The following is a 20,507-nucleotide window of genomic DNA, read 5'->3' on the forward strand; positions in this document are numbered from 1 at the left end:
AGATCAAAAGATTCAGGCAAGAAGTCATAGATATAAGTGAATGTTGTAGAGGACAGAACACAAAAGTGTATATAACTAGTATGAGACCAAATCAACAAGATGAAGATACATATGAACATAAGTCAAGGATGAAGACAAATCAAATACAAAGACTTTGCAATCATAACGCCAAGGTAAACACTTCAAACAAAAGTTTGGTGGTGGCGTTACCCACCGTATAGGAAGTATTAGACCCAGACACGGCACACAATAATCGTGGCGCTCCGAAGTCAAATTACGCATTAATGTATTCACACTTAGAGTGTATGTCTTCATTGATTGAAGATATACATTACTTCGTGTGTTGCACATCTAAGTCATCAATATGCATAAGTGTTAGGATGTGTGTCCAATCACAGGACATTTGAGGATTCCAAGATATTTAGCTCACACCGCAACTTGCAAAACCTTTTCTCATCCAAGGGCTTTGTGAAGATATCAGCCAATTGCTCTTCAGTGTTGACGTGAATGATATCAATATCTTCCTTCATGACATGATCTCTGAGAAAGTGATGACGAATTTCAATGTGCTTTTTCTTCGAGTGCTGAACTGGGTTGTTGGCAATCTTGATGGTGCTTTCATTGTCACATTAGAGTGGCACATTCTTCAGGTGGATACCATAGTCCTCGAGAGTTTGCTTCATCCAGAGAAGCTGAGGACAACAAGATCCAGCAGCAATGTATTCGCATTCAGTAGTGGAGAGAGATACACAGTTCTGCTTCTTTGAAGACCAACAGATAAGAGATCGTCATAGAAAGTGACATGTGCCTGATGTGGACTTGCGATCAACCTTGTCACCATCATAATCAGCATCTGAGAATCCAACTAGATCAAACTCTGAGCCCTTTGGATACCATAATCCTAGTGTTGGGGTGTAAGCCAAATATAGAAGAATTCGCTTCACGGCTAAGTGATGCGATTCCTTTGGTATCGCTTGGAATCGGGCACACATGCAAACACTAAGCATTATATGTGCCCTAGATGCACATAAATAAAGTAAAGAACCAATCATGGAGCGGTATACCTTTTGATCGAACTCTTTACCATTGGTGTCGGGACCCAGATGACTTTTGGTTGGCATTGGCCTCGTGTATCCTTCATAGTCTTGCATTCCAAACTTCTTCGGGCAATCTTTGAGATATTTTTCTTGAGATATGAAGATGTCCTTGCGTTGCTGACGGATTTGGAGATCCAGAAAGAACTTCAGCTCGCCTGTGATGCCCCCGATTCAACTGTACACTAATCATGCATGCAAATGTGTACGATCAAGATCAGGGACTCACGGGAAGATATCACAACACAACTCTAAAAGTAAAATAAGTCATACAAGCATCATAATACAAGCCAAGGGCCTCGAGGGCTCAAATACAAGTGCTCGATCATACACGAGTCAGCGGAAACATCAATATCTGAGTACATGATACGTCTCCGTCGTATCTATAATTTTTGATTGTTCCATGCCAATATTATTCACTTTCATATACTTTTTGGCAACTTTTTATATTACTTTTGGGACTAACATATTGATCAAGTGCCCAGTGCCAGTTCCTGTCTGTTGCATGTTTTTTGTTTCGCAAACTTCCAATATCAAACGGAGTCCAAACGGGATAAAAACGGACGGAGCTTATTTTTCGAAAATATGGAAAAATACGGAAGAAAAAACCACGCGAGACGGTGCCCGAGGTGGTCACGAGGTAGGGGGCGCGCCCCCTACCCTCGTGAGCCCATCGTAAGGCGGTTGATGCTATTCTTTTGCCGCAAGAAAGCTAATATTCGGAAAAAAAATCACGGCGAAGGTTTCAGGCCAATCGGAGTTACGGATCTCCATATATACACGAAACGGTGAAACAGAGCCAGCAGAGAACGCAGAGAACGCAGAAACAGAGAGATAGATCCAATCTCAGAGGGGCTCTCGCCCCTCCCACGCCATGGGAGCCAAGAAACAGAGGGGAAACCCTTCTCCCGTCTAGGGAGGAGATCAAGGAAGAAGAAGAAGAAGGGGGGCCCTCTCCCCCTTGCTTCCGGTGGTGCCGGAGCACTGCCGGGGGCCATCATCATCACCGCGATCTTCACCAACACCGCCGTCATCTTCACCAACATCTCCATCACCTTCCCCCTTCTATATCCAGCGGTCCACTCTCCCGCAACCAGATGTACCCTCTACTTGAACATGGTGCTTTATGCTTCATTTTATTATCCTATGATGTGTTGCCATCCTATGATGTCTGAGTAGATTTTCGTTGTCCTATCGGTGATTCATGAAGTGCTATGATTGGTTTGAGTTGCATGTCTTATTGGTGCTATCCTATGGTGCCCTCTGTGTCGCGCAATCGTGAGGGATCCCCGTTGTAGGGTGTTGCAATGCGTTCATGATTCGCTTATAGTGGGTTGCGTGAGTGACTGAAACACAAACCCGAGTAAGTAGATTGTTGCGTATGGGATAAAGGGGACTTGATACTTTAATGCTATGGTGGGGTTTTACCTTAATGATCTTTAGTAGTTGCGGATGCTTGCTAGAGTTCCAATCATAAGTGCATATGATCCAAGAAGAGAAAGTATGTTAGCTTATGCCTCTCCCTCAAATAGAATTGCAATGACGATTATCGGTCTAGTAACATAGTCAATTGCCTAGGGACAATTTCACAACTCCTACCACCACTTTTCCACACTCGCTATATTTACTCTTTATTGCTTCTTTATCTAAGCAGCCCCTAGTTTTTATTGTCGTGCTCTTTATTACCTTGCTAACCTATCCAAAAACACCTACAAAGTACTTCTAGTTTCATACTTGTTTCCGGTAAAGCGAACGTCAAGCATGCATAGAGTTGTATCGGTGGTCGATAGAACTTGAGGGAATATTTATTCTACCTTTAGCTCCTCGTTGGGTTCGACACTCTTACTTATCGAAAACTGTTGCGATCCCCTATACTTGTGGGTTATCAAGACCTTTTTCTGGCGCCGTTGCCGGGGAGTCATAGCGTGGGGTGAATATTCTCGTGTGTGCTTGTTTGCTTTATCACTAAGTAATTTTTATTTTTGCTGTCCTTAGTTGTTTTCTATCTTTAGTTATGGGTAAGAAACGCAAAATACCAAAAAAAATTAGTTGTACCTGCTGAACCAATGGTTGAAGAACCACTCAAAATCTATCACACTTCTGAAGCTTATTACTTGGATCATCTTCGATCCCTATGTGCTCGTGCCGAAACCCCAACTAGCTTAGTTGAGGGCAAATCTTTAGATGAGCATGCTTGTTATGTGCGACACCGTATATCTGAAAAAGGGAAACTATTATGGGGTCAAATTCAACGTTTACAATGCTATGCTTGGAATTTATATTGGGAATATGATTTTACTTGTTGTTCTGAAAACCCTAAAAAACACCTTCCCTACCAATGTGAGTTTATTGATAATGGGATCTTATCTTCGTATGCTAAGGGTGTTTATAGTTACTATGATGTTCAACAAATTGAAGAATTTGTTGCTTTTATGGGTGCTTTTGAAATTGCTACTTTGATTGAAAAGTATGATACTACTCTTTACAAATCTGAAAATTTATCCATACTTGAATATTGCTATGAGAATTATGCTTCTAATGCCTATGTTAAACAATTTATTAAGGAAGTCTCCGCTGTCCAAGAAGGGACTAATATTTTGCAGGAAGCTATGGAAGAAGAAATTGATGAAATTGTGAGCTCATTGGATGAAAAAGATGATGAAGAGAGCGAACAACAAAAGGAGGAAGAGTGGATTGATCACCCGTGCCCACCTTCTAATGAGATAAACTCTTCAACTCATACATTGTTTAATTCCCCTTCGTGCTTACCGAAGGATGATTGCTATAATGATTGCTATGATGATTGTTATGATCCCTATGATTCTTTTGAAATATCCCCTTTTGATGATGCTTGCTATGCTTGTGGCCAAGATGCCAATATGAATTATGCTTATGGATATAAACTTGCTATAGTTCCTTATGTTAAACATGAAATTGTTGCTATTGCACCCACGCGTGATAGTCCTATTATCTTTTTGAATTCTCCCGATTATACTATATCGGAGAAGTTTGCACTTATTAAGGATTATATTGATGGGTTGCCTTTTACCATTGCACATGATGATTTTGATAAATATAATATGCATGTGCTTGCTGCTCCTACTTGCAATTATTATGAGAGAGGAACTCTATCTCCACCTCTCTATGTTTCCCATACTATGAAATTGCAAGAAACTGCTTATACTATGCATTGGCCTTTACTTGGTGTGCATGAATTGTTCTTTTATGACATGCCGATGCATAGGAAGAGAGTTAGACTTCGTTGTTGCTTGATATATATATTACTTTGTGCTCACTACTAAATTACAAATCATTGTTAATTAAAATTGGCTTTGATATACCTTGGGATCCGGGTGGATTCGTTACTTGAGCACTTTATGCCTAACTTAATGGCTTTAAAGAAAGCGCTGCCAGGGAGACAACCCGGAAGTTTTAGAGAGTCATTTATTTCTGTTGAGTGCTTTTATATAGTTTAAAAACAAAAAAAAATAAAGAGGGGAACCTAAAACTTTTCAAAAAGGAAAGTGAAAGTGAGAGAGACAAGCATTGTTGAAGTGGGAGAGCTCCTTGAACTTTGTTCATGCTCACGGAAACTTTGTGAATCTTAATTACAGAAACTTTTCATCAAACATAATTATCCACTTGTACAATTCCATTGTATTATAAAAATAATGTGCCAAGGTTTGCCTTTAGGATGTTTACAATGCTTGTTGGTTTGTACGGTGCAGGACAGAAACTTTGTCTGTAGTGCTCTATTTTACATTTTTACCTGGAACGTCAATTGGTTCTGATTCCTTTTGAACTGTCTTACTACACAACTTGTTTATTTTTCCTAATTTTGGTAGAATTGTTGGGGTACCATAAGTATGGTGGATGTTCAGATTGCTACAGACTGTTCTGTTTTTGACAGATTCTGTTTTTGATGCATAGTTCGCTTGTTTTGATGAATCTATCAATTTATACTAGTGGATTAAGCCATGGAAAAGTTATATTACTGTAGACACAATGCAAAAACAAAATATATACATGAAACAGGGCCAGCAGGGAACGCAGAGAACGCAGAAACAGAGAGATAGATCCAATCTCGGAGGGGCTCTTGCCCCTCCCACGCCATGGGAGCCAAGGAAAAGAGGGGAAACCCTTCTCCCATCTAGGGAGGAGGTCAAGGAAGAAGAAGAAGAAGAAGGGGGGGCCCTCTCCCCCTTGCTTCCGGTGGCGCCGGAGCGCTGCCGGGGGCCATCATCATCACCGCGATCTTCACCAACACCGCCGTCATCTTCACCAACATCTCCATCACCTTCCCCCTTCTATATCCAGCGGTCCACTCTCCCGCAACCCGTTTTACCCTCTACTTGAACATGGTGCTTTATTCTTCATATTATTATCCTATGATGTGTTGCCATCCAATGATGTCTAAGTAGATTTTCGTTGTCCTATCGGTGATTGATGAAGTTCTATGATTGGTTTGAGTTGCATGTTTTATTGGTGCTGTCCTATGGTGCCCTCCGTGTCGCGCAAGCGAGAGGGATCCCCGCTGTAGGGTCTTGCAATGCGTTCATGATTCGCTTATAGTGGGTTGCGTGAGTGACTGAAACACAAACCCGGGTAAGTAGATTGTTGCATATGGGATAAAGGGGACTTGATGCTTTAATGCTATGGTTGAGTTTTACCTTAATGATCTTTAGTAGTTGCGGATGCTTGCTAGAGTTTCAATCATAAGTGCATATGATCCAAGAAGAGAAAGTATGTTAGCTTATGCCTCTCCCTCAAATAGAATTGCAATGATGATTATCGGTCTAGTAACGTAGTCAATTGCCTAGGGACAATTTCACAACTCCTACCACTACTTTTCCACACTCACTATATTTACTCTTTATTGCTTCTTTATCTAAGCAGCCCCTAGTTTTTATTCTCGTGCTCTTTATTACCTTGCTAACCTATCCAAAAACACCTACAAAGTACTTCTAGTTTCATACTTGTTTCCGGTAAAGCGAACGTCAAGCATGCGTAGAGTTGTATCGGTGGTCGATAGAACTTGAGGGAATATTTATTCTATGTTTAGCTCCTCGTTGGGTTCGACGCTCTTACTTATCGAAAACTGTTGCGATCCCCTATACTTGTGGGTTATCAGTACAGACATAAGTTAAACAAGGTGCCATAAGATGGCTAGCACAAACTGGGATACAGATCGAAAGAGGCGCAAGCCTCCTGCCTGGGATCCTCCTAAACTACTCCTGGTCGTCGGCGGGCTGAACGTAGTAGTAGGCACATCCAGTGTAGTAGGAGTCATCATCGATGGTGGCGTCTGGTTCCTGGGCTCCAACATCTGGTTGCGGCTGTAACGCCCTCGATGCGGCTATATCTCTCACGTGTCGAAGCACGACTTAGAGGCATAACCGCATTGAAAGCAATGTCGCAAGTGAGGTAATCTTCACACAACCCATGTAATACATAAGGGAAAGAGATACATAGTTGGCTTATAATCGCCACTTCACACAATTACATGAATAAAGCATTACATCATCCAGTTACAATCAAGGTCCGACTACGGAACCAAAATAAAAGAAGAACCCCAAATGCGACAAAGGTCCCCGATCGACCCCAACTGGGCTCCACTACTGATCAACTAAAACGAAACAACACAAAGGGCAAGATCTTCATCGAGCTCCTCCTTGAGCTTGGTTGCGTCTTCTGCTCGGTAATATAAGCACCTGCAAACTGGTTTTTGGAAGTAACTATGAGCCACAGGGACTCAGAAATCTCGCACCCGCGAGATCAAGACCATTTAAGCTTATAGGAAGGCCGGGGTAATAAGGTGGAGCTGCAGCAAGCGACTAGCATATATGGTGGCTAACATACGCAAATGAGAGCGAGAAGAGAAGGCAAAGCACGGTCGATAAAGGTATGATCAAGAAGTGATCCTGGACTACCTACGTCAAGCATAACTCCAACACCGTGTTCACTTCCCGGACTCCGCCGGAAAGAGACCATCACGGTTACACACATGGTTGATGTATTTTAATTAAGGTCAACTTTGGGTTTTCTACAACCGGACGTTAACAAATTCCCATCTGCCCATAACCGCGGGCACGACTTTCAAAAGATAATACCCTGCAGGGGTGTCCCAACTTAGCCCATCACAAGCTCTCACGGTCAACGAAGGAATAGACCTCCACCCGAGACACTCCGGTCAGACTCGGTATCCCGGTACAACAAGACATTTCGACAGGGTAAAACTAAACCAGCAACACCGCCCGAATGTGCCGACAAATCCCGATAGGAGCTGCACATATCTCTTTCTCAGGGCACACTCAGATTGTCCAAGGTACGGGTAGGCCAACCCAGAGTTGCCCCTGGTGGCCACCGGCAGCTGACAGGTTGGACCAACACTCAGAGGAGCACTGGCCCGGGGGGGTAAAATAATGATGACCCTCAGGAGCGCGACTCCCAAGGGAAAAGAAAAGGCTAGGTGGCAAATGGTAAAACCAATGTTGGGCATTGCTGGAGAAGCTTTACTTAAGGCGAACTATCAAGGGGTTCCCATTATAGCCCAACCGCGTAAGGGACGCAAAATCCGGGAACATAACACCGATATGACGGAAACTAGGGCGGCAAGAGTGGAACAAAACACCAGGCATAAGGCCGAGCCTTCCACCCTTTACCAAGTATATAGATGCATTAATTAAGTAAGATATATTGTGATATCCCAACCAGTAAACATGTTCCAACAAGGAACAACATCTCCATGTTCCAACAAGGAACAAACTTCAATCTTCACCTGCAACTAACAACGCTATAAGAGGGGCTGAGCAAAGCGGTAACATAGCCAATCAACGGTTTGCTAGGACATGGTGGGTTAGAGGTTTGACATGGCAATTTGGGTGGCTGACAAGCAAGTGGTAGGCATCATAGCATTGGCATGGCAAAAGAGCGAGCAAACTAGCATAGCAAAGATAGTAGTGATTTCGAGGGTATGATCATCTTGCCTGAAATCCCGCATGGAAGAAGAACGAGTCCATGAAGAAGACAAACGGACGTAGACGAATGGATCCTCACAACCTCGACGTTATCGGAACCAACCTGAAGAAGCAAACACCGGAAAAGAAGCACACAACATAGTAAATAACCAACACATCAACATGGCATGATGCACAAACGAGTATGATGCATGTCCGATTTAATGAAGCATGGCATGGCAAAGTGCACAAGCAGTTCTACAAATTAAGTGGAGATCAATATGCAACGAGTTGCATATTGACGAAACACCACAACAAGTTATTTAGTTTGATCTCGTTTATGTACTCAACAATATTAAATGTTGGTTAACATGGCAAGAGGGTGAAGCAAAGTAAAACTACCTATCTAGTCAAGTTTAAATGAGGCCGGAAGCAACGAACAACAATTCCGGAAACTCCCATATGCATATTTTAGATTAGGTCCTGTTCTGCCCTAAACACAATTTTAGAGTTGTTTAATATGCAAATAAAGGTCACCATGATAAACTAGGCAAAATTCTACCCCATTTACATATAAAGTTTATTTAATTCGGAGCTACGGTTATTTAGTTATGAAATAAAGCATTTTAGCATGGCAAAGGAGCAAATTAATGCACACCGCATTTTTATCATCTCAAACATAGATGAAAGTTGGATATTATTAATCTACACAAAATTCTGAGCAAGTTTCATATATAAAACATTTAAATCCGATGCACGGTTCATGAGTTATTAAATGCATGAACTAGGGGGACTATACTGCAAAACTGCTGTCTCAGGAATAATAGGAAAAATCCCAGGCGCTGAAAAAAACACATCACGGGCCGAATCTGAGGTAAGCCCAACAATGAGGAAAAAAATAGAGGAGGGGGCGCTGGGGTCGGCTCACCCAGTGGGCCTTGGCCCGGTTTGCTGGAGAGGAGGCAGGCCGAGGCGGGGGCTGCGTTGGGCCGGCGGGGACGATTGGGCCGGCCCACGCGGGCGCGGTCAACGGAGGGAGCAGATCGGGGCTCTGGTTCCCGATCCATGGCGGCGACGGCGCACCGGGTTCCCGACGAGGGCGGAGGGCACGACGACGGCCGGAGAGCGACGGGGAGCGTCGGGGATGGATAGATCCGGGCGGTGGCTCACCGGATCCGGTGCGGAAATGGCGGGAGCGGCTCGGGACGGCGAGCTTGACGCCTCGTCGCCGGCGAGCACCTGCGGGAGAGAGAGAGAGGCCGTGAGAGAGACCAGGGAGGGAGGAGCAGAAGGCGGGGCCGGCGCGACCTCACCGTGGCGGCGATGGGGATCTGCGGTGGCGCAGCTCCTGAGGCGGCATGGCACGAGCGGGAGACCGCGGGTAGGCGGCGGCGACGAGATGGGCTCGCGCGGGCCCGATCTGGGTCCCGCGGGCCGGCGGCGAAGTGGGGCGGCGCGGTGCCATGTGGCGCGCACGGGTTGGACGAGGGCGGTGGCCGGCTGAGGTGGCGCGCTCCGATTGGCTGGAGTGAGGTGGCGCGCGGGGGCGGACATGTCTGGTGCAGCGCGGACGCGTCCGGTGGCGCGGGGAGGAGTGGATCTAGGGTTTAGACTGCGAAATGATCCGAAATTTCGGGGAGGGGTGCTCTTTTATAGGTAGAGGGAGCTAGGAAGCTCCAAATGAGGTGCGGTTTTCGGCCACGCGATCGTGATCGAACGACCGAGATGATGGAGCAGAGCTAGGTGGGTTTTGGGCCAAAATGGAAGGGTGTTGGGCTGCAACACACACGAGGCCTTCTCGGTCCCTCGGTTAACCGTTGGAGTATCAAACGAAGTCCAAATGATACGAAACTTGACAGGCGGTCTACCGGTAGTAAACCAAGGCCGCTTGACAAGTTTCAGTCCAATCCGGAAATGTTTAATCCCCACACAAGAAAGAAAGGTAGAAATGACCACCGGAGGAGAACGGAACGCCGGATTGCAAAACGGACAACGGGGAAAAAGCTCGGATGCATGAGACGAACATGTATGCAAATGAAATGCACATGATGACATGATATGCAATGCATGACACGCAAGCAATGACAAGGCAACACCAGCGAATAACTGAACGACACCTGGCACATCGGTCTCGGGGCGTTACAACACTCCACCACTACGAGAGGATCTCGTCCCGAGATCTAGAATGGCACCGGAGGGACAACGGAAGAGAAAGAGAAGAGGTAAAACTAAGTTGCTCCTTTGACGAACGAGTGAAACCAAAGAACCTTGCGAGGTTGAACTAATTCGAGAAAAGAATAGAACGAAGGAGAACAAAGTCGAAAACACTCCGTTAGAAACTAGGGACAAAGAGCATTGCGAAACCTTGAGGTTGAAGGGAAGACATATATTGAAAACGCGCCGGTTAAGGAAGGGGATCAAGGAAGACCAAATTCGAACAGCACTCCGGTTGAAAAGTGATACAAGACTAGATAAGATGAAAAGAACTTGAGCAGAGGACACGACACTCTGGTTAAATGGATAAGCACGAAAAGAACATGATCTTTGACAAACGAGATGATGGGTTGAAAAGAGCAACATCACAATGACTCCGGAACGAAGGGAAACAAGATGTTGAGAGATCACAGATACAACAAATGCTAGAATGGAGTTGTTGAAAACCAACAACGAAAAGAATAATCTTGATATGGGCTTATGGAAACATCTCAACATTATGAGGTGACAACCGGCCACTAACGGAACAATTACTTGCTTGAGATTAACGAAGAGATGAAAACTTGTTCCATCAAGATGGAAAAGAGATAACTTGGGTCATTAATAAGCACCAAAAAGCAACATTCCTTAGGGAAGGCTTTAGGTGAAATCTATACCAAGATAACTCCAATGAAGAGATTGACGGTTGAAAAGATCTCTTGAACAAAGAGAAAAAGATGGATTTAAATATGTCACTCTTGAAAACTTGTGAATCACGAAGCAACGAAGGGGAATTATCAAGAAGGACATAATACCACCTCCAAAGATACGGTAGAAAGAAATTGCACTCCGGATAGCAAGATGAAGAATGCTTGAGTTTCTTAGAAAAGAATCTCGATGAACACTTCAAGAAGAAATATAAATCCTTGATGAACCACCATGTAGAGCCTCCATGAAGAACTCCGGTAATAAAAGGATGATAAAAAGAAAGAGAAGTTGAAAACACAAGGTGAAGCCTTGCGATGATTTAGATGGAGCTTCGCGACGAGATAATGCGGAAAACTTAGAACTCCGGAAGAAAGATGAACAACAAGCAGCCAAGAATTTATTCCTCCTGGACAAACTCTGAAGGAAAGGATTAATCACTTGGATGAAACCAGAATAAGAATTATGTTATGCGTATCCTTCACCAATTTAAAGTGATGACAAGCAACGGATTTGGCATACCACTTATTCTTGTAGAAAGGATTAAGAGAGATATGGCGTAAACTTGAGAAGGTCTTCAACGAACCACCGGTAGGATTTGGAAAGAACGAATGAATTGATATGATAACAAAGAAAGAGAACTCTTGAACGAACCACCGTAAGAATTGAAATTGAACGTAGCAAATGCACAAATCACCGGGAAGAATTGCAAAATGAATGAAGATACTTTAGGGTATTTAGATACATGAGAACGAAGAGAGCACGAGCCGATTAAAGATCACTTGAACAAGGCACCGGTAAGATCGGAGAATGATAACTGCAAACTGAGAATGAATAAATCTGAATTGATGGACTCCGGATGACAAACTGAGAAGACTCTTGAATAACTCCGGATGGATGAAAAGAATTCTCACGATCAAAACAATTATGAGAGAATGGCAACAAGCTAGCACCATGAATCTTGAAGAGAATAGAGCAAGATTAAAGAGAAACTCTTCTTCGGTCTTCAAATGATGAGAATGACAACGAGAAACACCACCAAGAATTATTGAGGCACACCGGAAGAATCAAAAGCGAAGAGGTTGAGCCAACTATGAAAAGAATTTGAAAGATCTTGGAGAAAAGCATTTGACTAATGATAACTCATTCTTACGTCAAACTTGGAGAAGAATTTAGGATAACTCTGGGAAAATAGAAGAGTCAGGTAAGATCCTGGGAAAAGACCTGTGGGTTAGGGCCCACTCAAAAGAACACCGTTGAAAAGATTTAAAAGAGATGTTGCACCGGTTGAATTAAATGACTTGAATGAGATACCAATCTCGAAAGAGCTTGAACGAATGCAGAGTGGAAACACGAATCTTCGAGATATCTTGAGCACTCCGGAACAATTTAATAGCGAGAGATGGATGATTAAGAGGTGCACCGGCATAAGAAAAGCATTGGAAAAAAAGAAAAGGAGTATGCTTAATACCAAAGCTTGAATTAAATCCACCGGAGAAGAAAAGAACGAGGAATGATGAACTTGAAGCTCCATTAGAATCTTCATGAGAATCACCGGATAAGAACATTGACGGAAAAGAATGGAGAAACTTCCCATCAATAAAATGGATACTCGATTAAGAAATCTGAGTCCTTGAAGAAAAAGGGGTGGGAGGGCGGGAAAACAAAAACAACTTGGGACGGATGAAACAAACACCGTTGAGAGAACTGAGAGGTGATCTTGCGAATGTTGAAATGTCGGATCCACTTGAAGAGAAAGACGCTGGTTGAAAAGGATTGACATGACAATCTCGATTGTCGAGAAGGATTGGTATTCACATCGGAGTATGAGAACACCATTTCGGAAAGGTATGGAATCAACACTTGACATTGAAGCAACTCGAATACCACAACTCAAAACAAAAACAAAGGACTGACTTGTAGAATAAGCCGGAACAAACATATGATAGAGATTCCGTCCGAAGTTTTCGTGGTGGGGCCCACACGGGCTCAAGTGTACAGCACCATCATGTACAAGGCAGTGCACATGACATACGAAGTGTCCCCGAGTCGGCATAGCCAAGGACTCTTTAAGACACAACGAGACCACTGTAAAAACGACCGTGGAAAGGCGGACCACTAGACGTCGAACCCCAATTTCATATCATACATCTGTCGAAAAGATATCCTAAGAGCTACTTGAATTCCCACCTATGAAACTCCCGAAATTTTCCGGTTATGCAATCAGGTGTTGGGGATACAGGGGAAGCATAATATCTCACCCAAACTAGCAAATCCTACATCCAGCTATATCCATCCTTCAACACATAACCAAGAAACCTTCGGAAATCGTCTACCTCAACCTTCGAAAAGCATCCGTTATACAAGTCATGGCAATACTCCCGTACTCACCTCAGTACTGGATTATCGGGGTTATCTCACCAACAATTGCATAAAAGAGATTTTCGATGTCGGCGTACTAAACTCAGGTATTCCAGAACTGCAACGATAAAATTATGATGACAACACCTCAGAGCTCAACTCCCCGGGACACTTCCACAAAACCCCTGACAGGAGGCACCAAGACAATGATCTCATCATAAAACCATCGGAACGATTCCAAGATACCCGCGTGATCCTAAAAATTTTTAGTGAAATTTGAGAAGAGAAAAGTCAAAACTCTACGTCAGGATGCCTCGCAAGAGTGACGAAGGGACTGAGGAGTAAAAAGAATTCCTAAACTCTCCGATATATAATTCCTAAATGACTCAAAACATTTTTTTCTAGACACAACTCGGCCGCTAAAAACGATCAAGCAGTGGGGCTCCTAAGGTCGGGGAAGGCTCTGATACCAACTTGTAACGCCCTTGATGCGGCTATATCTCCCACGTGTCGAAGCACGACTTAGAGGCATAACCGCATTGAAAGCAATGTCGCAAGTGAGGTAATCTTCACACAACCCATGTAATACATAAGGGAAAGAGATACATAGTTGGCTTACAATCGCCACTTCACACAATTACATGAATAAAGCATTACATCATCAAGTTACAATCAAGGTCCGACTACGGAACCAAAATAAAAGAAGAACCCCAAATGCGACAAAGGTCTCCGATCGACCCCAACTAGGCTCCACTACTGATCAACTAAAACGAAACAACACAAAGGGCAAGATCTTCATCGAGCTTCTCCTTGAGCTTGGTTGCGTCTCCTGCTCGGTAATATAAGCACCTGCAAACTGGTTTTTGGAAGTAACTGTGAGCCACAGGGACTCAGCAATCTCGCACCCGCGAGATCAAGACTATTTAAGCTTATAGGAAGGCTGGGGTAATAAGGTGGAGCTGCAGCAAGCGACTAGCATATGTGGTGGCTAACATACGCAAATGAGAGCGAGAAGAGAAGGCAAAGCACGGTCGATAAAGGTATGATCAAGAAGTGATCCTGGACTACCTACGTCAAGCATAACTCCAACACCGTGTTCACTTCCCGGACTCCACCGGAAAGAGACCATCACGGTTACACACACGGTTGATGTATTTTAATTAAGGTCAACTTCGGGTTTTCTACAACCGGACGTTAACAAATTCCCATCTGCCCATAACCGCGGGCACGACTTTCGAAAGATAATACCCTGCAGGGGTGTCCCAACTTAGCCCATCACAAGCTCTCACGGTCAACGAAGGAATAGACCTCCACCCGAGACACTCCGATCAGACTCGGTATCCCGGTACAACAAGACATTTCGACAGGGTAAAACTAAACCAGCAACACCGCCCGAATGTGCCGACAAATCCCGATAGGAGCTGCACATATCTCTTTCTCAGGGCACACTCAGATTGTCCAAGGTACGGGTAGGCCAACCCAGAGTTGCCCCTGGTGGCCACCGGCAGCTGACAGGTTGGACCAACACTCAGAGGAGCACTGGCCCGGGGGGGGTAAAATAATGATGACCCTCAGGAGCGCGACTCCCAAGGGAAAAGAAAAGGCTAGGTGGCAAATGGTAAAACCAATGTTGGGCATTGCTGGAGAAGCTTTACTTAAGGCGAACTGTCAAGGGGTTCCCATTATAGCCCAACCGCGTAAGGGACGCAAAATCCGGGAACATAACACCGATATGACGGAAACTAGGGCGGCAAGAGTGGAACAAAACACCAGGCATAAGGCCGAGCCTTCCACCCTTTACCAAGTATATAGATGCATTAATTAAGTAAGATATATTGTGATATCCCAACCAGTAAACATGTTCCAACAAGGAACAACATCTCCATGTTCCAACAAGGAACAAACTTCAATCTTCACCTGCAACTAACAACGCTATAAGAGGGGCTGAGCAAAGCGGTAACATAGCCAATCAACGGTTTGCTAGGACATGGTGGGTTAGAGGTTTGACATGGCAATTTGGGTGGCTGACAAGCAAGTGGTAGGCATCGTAGCATTGGCATGGCAAAAGAGCGAGCAAACTAGCATAGCAAAGATAGTAGTGATTTCGAGGGTATGATCATCTTGCCTGAAATCCCGCATGGAAGAAGAACGAGTCCATGAAGAAGACAAACGGACGTAGACGAATGGATCCTCACAACCTCGACGTTATCGGAACCAACCCGAAGAAGCAAACACCGGAAAAGAAGCACACAACATAGTAAATAACCAACACATCAACATGGCATGATGCACAAACGAGTATGATGCATGTCCGGTTTAATGAAGCATGGCATGGCAAAGTGCACAAGCAGTTCTACAAATTAAGTGGAGATCAATATGCAACGAGTTGCATATTGACGAAACACCACAACAAGTTATTTAGTTTGATCTCGTTTATGTACTCAACAATATTAAATGTTGGTTAACATGGCAAGAGGGTGAAGCAAAGTAAAACTACCTATCTAGTCAAGTTTAAATGAGGCCGGAAGCAACGAACAACAATTCCGGAAACTCCCATATGCATATTTTAGATTAGGTCCTGTTCTGCCCTAAACACAATTTTAGAGTTGTTTAATATGCAAATAAAGGTCACCATGATAAACTAGGCAAAATTCTACCCCATTTACATATAAAGTTTATTTAATTCGGAGCTACGGTTATTTAGTTATGAAATAAAGCATTTTAGCATGGCAAAGGAGCAAATTAATGCACACAGCATTTTTATCATCTCAAACATAGATGAAAGTTGGATATTATTAATCTACACAAAATTCTGAGCAAGTTTCATATATAAAACATTTAAATCCGATGCACGGTTCATGAGTTATTAAATGCATGAACTAGGGGGACTATACTGCAAAACTGCTGTCTCAGGAATAATAGGAAAAATCCCAGGCGCTGAAAAAAACACATCACGGGCCGAATCTGAGGTAAGCCCAACAATGAGGAAAAAAATAGAGGAGGGGGCGCTGGGGTCGGCTCACCCAGTGGGCCTTGGCCCGGTTTGCTGGAGAGGAGGCAGGCCGAGGCGGGGGCTGCGTTGGGTCGGCGAGGACGATTGGGCCGGCCCACGCGGGCGCGGTCAACGGAGGGAGCAGATCGGGGCTCTGGTTCCCGATCCATGGCGGCGACGGCGCACCGGGTTCCCGACGAGGGCGGAGGGCACGACGACGGCCGGAGAGCGACGGGGAGCGCCGGGGATGGATAGATCCGGGCGGTGGCTCACCGGATCCGGTGCGGAAATGGCGGGAGCGGCTCGGGACGGCGAGCTTGACGCCTCGTCGCCGGCGAGCACCTGCGGGAGAGAGAGAGAGAGGCCGTGAGAGAGACCAGGGAGGGAGGAGCAGAAGGCGGGGCCGGCGCGACCTCACCGTGGCGGCGATGGGGATCTGCGGTGGCGCAGCTCCTGAGGCGGCGTGGCACGAGCGGGAGACCGCGGGTAGGCGGCGGCGACGAGATGGGCTCGCGCGGGCCCGATCTGGGTCCCGCGGGCCGGCGGCGAAGTGGGGCGGCGCGGTGCCATGTGGCGCGCGCGGGTTGGACGAGGGCGGTGGCCGGCTGAGGTGGCGCGCTCCGATTGGCTGGAGTGAGGTGGCGCGCGGGGGCGGACATGTCTGGTGCAGCGCGGACGCGTCCGGTGGCGCGGGGACGAGTGGATCTAGGGTTTAGACTGCGAAATGATCCGAAATTTCGGGGAGGGGTGCTCTTTTATAGGTAGAGGGAGCTAGGAAGCTCCAAATGAGGTGCGGTTTTCGGCCACGCGATCGTGATCGAACGACCGAGATGATGGAGCAGAGTTAGGTGGGTTTTGGGCCAAAATGGAAGGGTGTTGGGCTGCAACACACACGAGGCCTTCTCGGTCCCTCGGTTAACCGTTGGAGTATCAAACGAAGTGCAAATGATACGAAACTTGACAGGCGGTCTACCGGTAGTAAACCAAGGCCGCTTGACAAGTTTCAGTCCAATCCGGAAATGTTTAATCCCCACACAAGAAAGAAAGGTAGAAATGACCACCGGAGGAGAACGGAACGCCGGATTGCAAAACGGACAACGGGGAAAAAGCTCGGATGCATGAGACGAACACGTATGCAAATGAAATGCACATGATGACATGATATGCAATGCATGACACGCAAGCAATGACAAGGCAACACCAGCGAATAACTGAACGACACCTGGCACATCGGTCTCGGGGCGTTACAGCGGCATCCGAGAAGAAGAGGAAAAGGGGGGAAAGAGGGAGCAAAGCAACCGTGAGTACTCATCCAAAGTACTCGCAAGCAAGGAGCTACACTACATATGCATGGGTATATGTGTAAAGAGGCAATATCAGTGGACTGAACTGCAGAATGCCAGAATAAAAGGGGGATAGCTAGTCCTATCGAAGACTACGCTTCTGGCAGCCTCCATCTTGCAACATGTAGAAGAGAGTAGATTGAAGTCCTCCAAGTAGCATCGCATTGCATAATCCTACCCGGCGATCCTCCCCTCGTCTCCCTGTGGGAAAGAGATCATCGGGTTGTCTCTGGAACTTGTCTGGGTGTGTTTTATTAAGTATTCGGTTCTAGTTGTCATAAGGTCAAGGTACAACTCCAGGTCGTCCTTTTACTGAGGGACACGGCTATTCGAATAGATCAACTTCCCTGCAGGGGTGCACCACATTTCCCAACACGCTCGATCCCCTTTGGATGGACACACTTTCCTGGGTCATGACCGGCCTCGGAAGATCAACACGTCGCAGCCCCACCTAGGCTCAACAGAGAGGTCAGCACGCTGGTCTACATCCTATGCGCGCAGGGGTCTGGGACCATCGCCCATTGCACACATGCATGTTGCGTGGGTGGGCGGAAGCAGACCTAGCCCCCTTAATACAAGAGCAGGCTTACGGTCCAATCCGGCGCGCGCCGCTCAGTCGCTGACGTCACGAAGGCTTCGGCTGATACCACGACGTCGAGTGCCCATATCTTTCCCGCATAGTTGGTTAGTGCGTATAGGCTAGTGTCCAGACTCAGATCAAATACCAAGATCTCGTTAAACATGTTATTTTGAAGTAACCGCGGACGCCGACCAGGGCCAGGCCCACCTCTCTCCTAGGTGGTCTCAACCTACCCTGTCGCTCCGCCACATAGTAACAGTCGGGGGCCGTCGGGAACCCAGGCCCACCTCTACCGGGATGGAGCCACCTGTCCTTCCAGCCCCCACATCGGAATCACTTGCGGGTACTCACCGAGTCGACCCGACTTTAGTCACCACCTGAATAGTATGTATGTATAGTATATACCCGTGATCACCTCCCGAGTGATCATGGCCCGATTGTAGAGCATGGTAGACTGACAAGAATGTAGGGCCACTAATGGTAAACTAGCATCCTATACTAAGCATTTAGGATTGCAGGTAAGGTATCAACAGATGTAGCAACAATGACAGGCTATGCAATAGAATAGGATTAATCGAAACAGTAACATGCTACACTACTCTAATGCAAGCAGTAGAGGATAGAATAGGCGATATCTGGTGATCAAAGGGGAGGGGCTTGCCTTGTTGCTCTGGCAAGTAGGAGGGGTCGTCAACACCGTAGTCGAACTGGGGGTCAACGGCAGCATCGGGGTCTACCGGAAAGAAGTAACGGAGGGGGAACACAACAAATAACAGAGCAATCAAAGCATCACAAAGTGTAACATGGCAATACGCAGGGCTAGATGTGACCTAATGCAGTAGGAGGTGATACCGGCGAAGGGGGGAAACAACCGGGAAAGTATTCCCGGCGTTTCACATTTTTGGACAGATGAACCGGAGGGGGAAAGTTGTGTGTTTGCTATGCTAGGGATGTGTGGCGGACGAATGGGCTGCGTATCCGGATTCGTCTCGTCGTTCTGAGCAACTTTCATGTAGAAAGTATTTTCATCTGAGCTACGGTTTATTTTATATCAATTTTTAAAGTTTTAATTTATTTTTTAATTTTTTTGGTTTTAATTTTAGTTCGAAATTAAAAGAATAAAATGCTACGGGTACCCAGAGTTGTACCCAACAGAATATATGTGTGGCTGGCAGGTGGGGTCAAGGGGGTCCAGTCAGCATTTGACCGGTCAATTATTGACTGGTCAACAGGGTCAAACAGGACCCAGCTACCATGAACTGGGTCAACCTAGTCAACATTTTGACTGGTCAAACTGGACAAGGGACCTGCATGTCATTGACCGACAACTAATTAACTAATTAACTAGGTTAATTAGTTTAATTAACAGATTAATTAGGTTAAGTTAATTAGGTTAATTAAACATAATTAATTAAGTTAATTGTTATTTTTATTTATTATTATTTTTATAAACGTTCTGGGGGCTGGGCCCCAACTGGAAGTGACCCAGGAGGAGGTTAACGGGCACTGGGCATCGGGCACCCTGGTGCGGTGACGGGTGCCAGGCGTGCAGGCCCGAGGCCACCAGGGGGCGGCCTCGACGGCGGCCTGAGTAGTACGGCGAAACGGCAGCAAGGACGGGCGGTGGAGGCGGCGGCGGTGGCCGGAGATGGCGCAACAGCGGCTGCAACCAGGCGGGTGCCGCGACAGTGGCCGCGGGGTGGCTTGGCAGAAGCAACAGGGGGCAGCGCTGGGGAAGTGGGAGGTCGCGGTGGTGGACGACACGCACGGGAACAGGGGCGGCCAGGCGGCAGTGGTGGCCATGGGTGAGCGACAGACAGCACGTCAGCACGATGGCGAGAGTCGGCCTACCGAGGCGCCCAGGACGACGGGGGGTGGCCGTACGGGGCGGACGGCGCGAGTGCGGTGGTCGGTGCAACAGTTGCAGCAGCAGGACGGGTGGGGCAGTGGCCGGCGTGAGCAGTGGCACGGGCGCGCAGGTTGTGCGGGACGAGGCCAGGAGGGGCCGGCCAGCGCAGTGAGCGTCGACTGGCATGGACGGCGTCGTAGCATGCGAGGAAGAGAGGAGAGGCCGGGAGGGGGGCCTCACCGTACGTTCATGGGAAGAGGGCGGCGAGGCTCGGAGAAGCCGTTTGGGGAGGAGACGAGGAGGTCTGGTGGGGAGGGCGGCGCCGAGTGGTGTTGGCGATGGCGGAGGAGTCCCGGCGAGTGACAAGCGGCGACGGTGGTGCGGGGCGACATCGAGGTCGTGACCCGATCCAGATCTGGACCGGGGGAGGAGGA

Source organism: Triticum dicoccoides, chromosome 5B (assembly GCF_002162155.2).
Source record: "Triticum dicoccoides isolate Atlit2015 ecotype Zavitan chromosome 5B, WEW_v2.0, whole genome shotgun sequence".
Taxonomy (NCBI): Eukaryota; Viridiplantae; Streptophyta; class Magnoliopsida; order Poales; family Poaceae; genus Triticum; species Triticum dicoccoides.